The 8,350-nt window shown below is 36.9% G+C and overlaps 1 pseudogene; it reads right to left on the bottom strand.

The window, feature by feature from the left end:
• Positions 1–2,260: 2,260 nt before the first annotated feature.
• Positions 2,261–3,188, bottom strand: LOC102241883 (annotated as a pseudogene).
• Positions 3,189–8,350: the final 5,162 nt, after the last annotated feature.

Below are 8,350 nucleotides of genomic sequence, written 5' to 3'. Positions count from 1 at the left end.
AGGGGGCACAGGCCGGGCTGAGGGACCCCCCTCCCCCCCGAGTGCACAAATTTTTGTGCACCGGGCCTCTAGTTTATAATATTCAAGAGTGATATATAAACAAAGGATTTTAAAATTATTTTTTTTCATTAACATTAATTCATCAGTAGATCTACCCAGTAATCATTAAACACATTAGTACATTAAACTGGCTGTACTTCATCACAAGAAACATATTTAACCATATGTTTTAATAATATGAAAATGTTTTCAACTCTACCAAATTTAATAACTTTTCAAAGAATTTTAAACAAGTAATAGAGTTGCAATTTACAGTTGTATAGATTCAACACACAGACTAGTGACACAATATATGAAGCAGTGTTTTCATTTCTTTATGATCATAAATATTTATTATCTATTTCTTGATCTCTCACCATCTCTTCCTCTCTGTTTCTCTTGTCCTATCTCCCCTCCCCCCATCATTTCAACATTTTACAGTAAACTGAGGATTGGAGTGTTGTGGTAACTTCTCAAAACCCAGGAAGTGGCAAAGCTACAACTCAAACTTAAGTCTATTTGGCTCCAAACCATTTTTCACTTTGCCCTTCTGCATAATACTACAGTCCATGAATCCTCAGCTAAAAGAATAATTATAGATAAAGATTCAATTTAGAGAACTGTTTTTATTGTTATAATGATATATCCACTTATCCATCTGTCTTTCTATCCATTTAAGCTAATGATTGAATCTTTTCAACTCTTTTTAAAAAATATATATTTTATTGATTTTTTTACAGAGAGGAAGGGAGTGGAATAGAAAGTTAGAAATGTCGATCAGCTGCCTCCTGCACACCCCCTACTGGGGATGTGCCGGCAACCAAGGTACATGTGAACCTTGGACCCTTCATTCTGCAGGGTCCTCCATTCACTCTATCCACTGAGCCAAACCAGTTAGGGCTCTTTTTAACTCTTTACAATCTATTTATTTATCATATATATATATGCTTTGATAATGCCCCAAAATTGGATAATTAGTTTTGGTTACAGTAGTTCACTTGTTGCATTAATCATTTCTCTTATGTGTAGCTCTCAGATTGACAATGACCAAAATGCTCTTGAAGATGACCTAGGTTTTGTTTAATGGAGAGAGAGAGGGGGCACCTTCTAGGCTAGAGTCTGTCATCATACAGCTGTAAGATGGGAAAGTCACTTTATTTCCTGGTTCTCAATTTCATCATCCATAAAATAAGTAGATATTATAGAGAAATGTTTTGTTTTAAAAACTCTAGTTACTAGCTATATCAAATATGTTGAAGGACCACTCTCCTATGGGTTCCTTAAGTCAAATTCTGTGTTTAAACCAGGCGAAAATGGTTCAGATCCTTCTGAATCTTATTATTTATGACATGGTTTTTGATTACAAAAATGATACAGTAAATGTTATGGCACAAAAATAACTTGTTACTGCTTAGAAAACAAATATATAGCTATATTTGTAGGTGAATGACCTAGATTCTGCTTTGTTTTAGCATGACCTTGAAAAAGCTACTGTGTTCTTGGTTCTTATTTTCATCCTATGTGGAATGGGGGTTTGGATGGGATGTGTTGTATATGACTCTGGGATCCTTAAAATCTTTAATATAGACTAAAAGGATTTTTCCTGGAGTTACTATACTATTTTAAAATTGTGAATGCCACTCTAGGGAATTTAGAGACTAAAGATAAATAAGGTTTGTGTATTTTTATTCTAATCAAAGATGGATTACAATATATTAAATAGTAAATATTTTTATTTACCAAGAATTCTCCATTTTTTTCTGATTTCTGAACTAAAATAATTTATTCATCAGCATCTTTGTCAGCAGTAAAAAAATTCTATCGGTACTTTAGTGTACAGGGTACTATACTAGGTGTTGGTGCTTTCACACTGGCCTCTTAGATATTATAAGAGACTGGGAAAGAATTTATTCTTTCTTAAAACATGAATATTTTAGGGGGAGGAAAATTCAAATAAATGCTTATACTGGAAAACGTTGAATATTCTAAAAAGTGGGTCCTTGTTTAGTAAAACATTGAGTATAGGTTTGATAATTCCCTGTGGTAAATGCTATGCTATGTAAGGAACAATTAATATTAGCAGAACTCAGTGAATGCTGAGACCGATTAAAGAAATAGTTCCACCATGAACTAATTGATTTCTTGCAATAGCACCACTTTGTTGACCAACTGAAAGAGGGGGATAAATACTGAACAAGTATTTTGTTTTTGTGTGAAGAAATCAAGGAGTGTTACCAGTCTTCCCAGCCTTAAAGATATGGCTCCTAAGTGTCTCATGGAATTCTTGACATCTTTGTTTCTAAGGGTATAGCTCACTGGATTCAAGTGTGGAATAAAAATGGTATAAAATACGGAGACCACTTTGTCTCCTGGGAAATTTGTGAAAGGCCACACATAGATGAAAGTACACAGGCAAAAGGAAAGGGTCACAACAGTGAAGTGGACACTACAAGTGGGAAGGGCTTTTGAGGACCCACCAGAGGAAGTTGCCAAATGGTGAACAGGATGACAGGTGGAGGAGATCACCAAGAGGATAGAGCACATCAGGGCAATCACATCAGGGTTGAAATCATGAACACTCCAGAATGTATCTATCTATGCAAGAAAGTTTAATCAACAAGGGGTGGTCACAAAGGAAGCTACCCAGTTCATTGGGTCCACAGAAGGCAGATTCATAGTAAATGTTAACTGACTCAGCATGGAAGATGTTAAAAATCCAGGAAAGTGTCACAAGCCCAACATACCTTCTCCAGCTGATGGATGCTTAAGTAACATAGAGGCTTACATATAGTCACTTACCCATCAAAAAATACGGATATGAGTAGCACAATCCCCTAAGAGTTGGCAAAAAAAAATGTAGATGATGCAACCTTCAAAAGAGATGACTTTGTGCTCACTGAGGAAGTCTGCAATCATTTTGGGGGTGCAAATGAGGCTAGAGACATGTCAATGAAGGAGAGATAGCCCAACAGAAAGTACATGGGAGAGTGTAGGTGTGGCTCTGACATAAAGGTGAACAAAATAAGGAGGGTCTCCTTTACAGTGGCTGCATAGACCAAGGAGAAAAAGAGGAAATAGAAGATCTGAATTTCCCAAGAGAGACCCTGCAATATGAATTCAATTACAATTGTCTAATTATTACAGGCCATTCATCTGCTTTCTGGAAGTACTCTGACAGAAGGAGAACTAGGAAAAAATACAGTGCTCACACTCCAAGTGAGATTTTTGGGGGGGCATGAAATAATTTAATAGCAGCCCACCACCAGCTAGTTCCCTGTTGTATCACTCTCCTGTGCACGGGGGTCAGATATCTCCCTCATGGTCTTTCTAGATATCTTATTTGATTTGATTCGAGATTGATTCTTATGATTTAGCAATTTGCTTACAAGTAAATGCAAATATTCACAAAAAGAAATAATCATTAAACTATTTTAATAGTTACTCCCAGTTTGTGAAATAGTACTTTAAAAATTGCACAGCTAGCTGCCAACAAGTTTTTTAAAATTAAATTTATTGGGGTGACATCTTATATAATAAAAGCCTAATATGCTAAGTGTCCAGTTGTCGGGTCATCTGGTCGACCAATCAAAGCGTAATACGCTAATGATATGCTAAGGCCACTCAACTGCTCTCTATGATGTACACTGACCACCAGGGGGCAGATGCTCCAACTGGTAGGTTAGCTTGCTGCTGCAGTCTGGCTGATCAGAACTGAGCGAGACAGGCTGGACATGCCCTGGAGCCCTCCTGCGGTCCTTCCCCGGCGGCTGGCCAACCTCCCGTGTCCCTCCGCAGCCCTGATCCCTAGGGCTGGTGGGGTGCCTTGGCCTGGTATGTGACCTCTCACAATCTGGGACCCCTCAGGGGATGTCGGAGAGCTGGTTTTGGCCCGATTCCGCAGGCCAGGCCGAGGGACCCCACTGGTGCACGAATTCATGGTTAATAACATTATATAGCTTTCAAGTGTACAATTCTATGATACATCATCTGTATATTGTATTGTCTGCCCACCATCCTAAGTCAAGTCTCCTTTCATTACCATATACTACCCCCTCTACCCTTCACTACCCCGATCCCCCTTTCCCTCTGGTAACCACCATACTGCGGTCTGAGTTTATGAATTTTTATTTGTTTGTCTTGCTTGCTTATTTGTTGCTTCCAGTTTTATATTCCACATGATTAAATCATAGTTTTGAAGACAAAGGGAATGGTAACCTTTTTCAAAACATAATGATGATAGTGAAAGACTGAGTGAGCAATGTTTGAAAATCATAATTGATTATTGGTGGGAGCACAATAGTGGAAAGGAATATGGGCCCTGATCTCTTTATAGTGGGTAGAAAAAAGGAATAGGTCATGAGCGGAAGGAAAATGGCTGCAGAGGAACATAACCTGTTTCAATTTTCTAATAGAGATTGTCCAGAATGAAAGTTCTTCATTTCAGTTATGAAGACATGAAAGATCCTTATTCTATGCCATCAAGGCCGTACATTTTTCAGAGACTGGTGAACACAGTGTGGTTAGAACCTGAAGGTTTCATACATTTCCAAGTATATATATTTATTTATTTTATTTTATTGTTGATAGTATTACAGATGTCCCCCAATTCGCCCCCCCCTTTAAGCCCTCCTCCTAGCCCTGCTCAACACCAGGCCTTCACTACACTATTGTTTATGTCCATTGGTTATGCATATATGTACATAAGTTATTCAGTTAATCTCTTTCAATCCCTCCTCCCCCACCTCCAACTCCCTTCTGAGATATGTCAGCCTGTTCCATGCCTCTGGGCCTATTTTATTCATCAGTTTATTATGTTCATTAGATTCCACTTATAAGTGAGATCATGTGATATTTGTCTTTCTCTGACTGGCTTATTTCACTTAGCATAATACTCTCCAGGTCCCTCCATGCTGTTGAAAGGGTAAGAAATCCTTTTTTACAGATGCATAGTATTCCATGGTGTAAATATACCACAGCTTTTTTATCCACTTATCTACTGGTGGGTCCTTAGGCTGTTTCTGGATCTTAGCTATTGTAAATAATGCTGCTATGAGTAAGGGGTGCATATATTATTTCTGATTGGTGTTTCAGGCTTCTTAGGATATATTTCTAGAAGTGGGATCTCTGGGTCAAATGGTAGTTCCAATTTTAATTTTTGAGTAAATTAAAAAAATAGTGTATACCAATTTGCATTCCCACCAGCAATGTACTAACATTACCTTTTCTCCACATCCTCACCAGCACTTGTTTGTTTGTTGATTTATTGATGGTAGCCATTCTGGCAGGTGTAAAGTGACATCTCATTGTAGTTTTAATTTGCATCTCTCTGATGATTAATAATGTTGAGAATTTTTCATATGTCTATTGGCCATCTGTATGTCCTATTTGGAGAAGTTCCTATTCTCGTCCTGTGCCCATTTTTTAATTGGGTTGTCTTCCTTTTTTTGAGCTGTATGAGTTATTTATATATCTTGGGATTTAACCCCTTATCTAATGTGTCATGGGCAAATATGTTCTCCCATACAGTGGGTTTACATTTCATTTTGATGATGGTTTCTTTTACTGTGCAAAAGCTTTTTAGTTTGATGTAGTTCCAGCTGTTTCTTTTCTTTCCTTTGTTTTTCTTGCCCTAGGAGATGTATTGGTGAAAATTCTGCTATGTCTGATATTTTCCTATGTTTTCTTGTAGGATTTTTATGGGTTTGCAACTCACATTGAAGAATTTTATCCATTTTGAGTTTATTCTTATGTATGGTGTAAGTTGGTGATCTAGTTTTATTTTTCCCTGTCATAGCAAGCAATCAAACTCCCAGTCAGTCGAACTCCTGAGGGGACAATTTGCATATTAGGCTTTTATATAGATAGATAGATAGATAGATAGATAGATAAATAGAGAGGAATTGGAGGAGGTAATGCATAGGTATTGGGAGGGACAGGTAGGAAGAGAAATATATAATTTACTAAATTGCTTTAAAAATGCTTCCTTATATCTGAAAAACAAAAAGTTTAAGAATTAGCAATATTTTCAATAAAAGTTACAAAAACTATATAATTATTTTCTGTTTATTCAGCTCTATAATAATATTGTTGTTTATTTTTATTTTTCCTGTAGTATTTCTATAAATTCAAATACTTTATAGAGTAATGTAAATGATATGGAATCTTGTCCTTTCTGTAAAACACAATATTCTACAATATTATAACTTATAACAATTAGTTACAAATGAAAGCATATTAGAATCTATTTAATATGCATATATAAATAAAATATAATTATTATTTCCTTATTTGACAGAGAGCTTCCGATATACCTTAAGTATAAAATTTTCCTTTATGAGGAGAGAAAGCAAATCTTAAAATTCAAACCCTGGGAAGGTAGTCAAATACATTATATTATTATTATTATTATTATTAATATCCTGTTTGTCTATTATTAGATAGGATTATTACTAAATAGTATTAAGTAATCTATCCATTTAAAGTAATTAACTTCCTGATTAATATAACATAATTATTTTAATAATCTAATATAATAATAGAGGAATAAGCAAATTAGCTATGATGCCGTAACGTCATGACTGATCTACAAGCAGCAGAGAGCTACAGGAGGGCGGGGCAGGGAGCTACGAGTGCACGGATTTGTGCGCAGGGCTACTAGTATGTATATAAAACCTTTGCTTCTTAGGCAAATACAGGAAAAACTTTTTTTTTCCTTTACTTTTAGAAATAGGCTTATTTTTCTAATGGAAAATATACTTACATTCTTAAGAAGCATAATAGAGATAACATGACCTTGACAACTCTCAGGAGGCTGGAGAAAGGGTGGGTGTGTATGTGGGGAGACAGAAGGTCCTGGCGTTTGTTCCCAGGACTGCAGTAACTTCTGGGCCTTTAATGGCTTTAGTGTAAAAGTACCATTTTTATTTGTTTTTGAGGAGAATGCTCCTCTCCCCTTCTCCTGTTGCTGCCGCTTCTGCAGCTATTCAAGGGTTCTTCTGTAGCTCCAGCCCTCTAGGATAAGTACTTGGGGAGTTTAAATAATTATTTCCCATATTTTTCTTTTTGAGTAGACTAATAATATGAAATCTTGTATATAAGAAGAGATCTTAAAAATAGAAACAAACAAACCCCTACAGTAAATGAATGAGTACTCACAAAAGGTGGACTGGGACATTAGCCTTAGAATCTTATTTCAAACAGCAAATGGATTCTGAGTGGCACAAAGCCCAAACAGTAGAGACAGAGGATTTCCTATATTCATAAAATGGTGAAGTGCAAACTAACTCCCCTAAAGATAAAAAAGCAAGTAAAAAACATCAATCGATAACCAAGTTACATTAAAGACAGACAAGAACTTCTACTAGCTGAGAGTTTCTAATGGCTGATGTCTTGAGAGGGAGACCAGGCAGATCGCCAAGATTAAGAGTTCTTGGCAGCTGCTGGGAAGTTCCTGTAATCCCTGCCTCGGGTTCTGCCCATTATAAGTAGCTGGGGCCTCTAGCAAAGTGAAATATGCCCCATTTTTAAACAAATTAAACTAAACAACAAAGACATAAAACAGCAATCAAAGAGACACTCTATGCATAATATCTATAGGCACGCACAACTGCCAGACAAGACTTAATAAATCAGTCCTTCCCATGAATCTTTCAGAAGATGTCTTATAGTGCCTGGGACTTATAGCGAGTTGTGGCCCAGAGGGCTCCCAGGTGGGGTGGCCAGTGAACACCCACAAACAGCCTGTTGTTCACAGATCTCATTATATTCTGCTCTCCATAATAGATATTGACTGGTGTCTACAGTTGTTTTGGCTAAAATCTGCCAGTCCCAAGGAGTCATGTGATAATTTTAGACAAAGCATTAAGGAGTCCTTTTGTAAATGGACTGTTAGCCCTATTTTCTCTAACACTTTTCTCTATTTCTTTCTTTCTTTTCTTTTTTTTTGCTGTTGCATTTTTATTTATTTATTGTCTAAAGTTTTACATATGTCTTCCTTTTCCCCTCTTGATACCCCACCCCCAGCCATTCCCACTCCGGGCAAGCCCTCACCGCCCCAGTGTCTGTGTCCATTGGTTATGATAATATGCATGCATACAAGTCCTTTTATTGCTCTCTAACCCTTCCCCTCACCTGCCATTTGTCTCTGGATCTATTCTTGTTCATCAAATTATGTTGATCATTATATCCCACATATGAGTGAGATCATGTGATATTTATCTTTCTCCGACTGGCTTATTACGCTTAGCATAATGCTCTCCAGTTCCATCCATGCTGTTGCAAATGGTAAAAGTTTCTTCATTTTTAGAGCAGC

This window comes from Myotis brandtii, unplaced genomic scaffold, assembly GCF_000412655.1.
Source record: "Myotis brandtii unplaced genomic scaffold, ASM41265v1 scaffold1056, whole genome shotgun sequence".
NCBI classification, from domain to species: domain Eukaryota; kingdom Metazoa; phylum Chordata; class Mammalia; order Chiroptera; family Vespertilionidae; genus Myotis; species Myotis brandtii.
The sequence above is the reverse complement of the archived record's forward strand: the minus strand, read 5'-3'. Positions and strand labels throughout refer to the sequence as shown.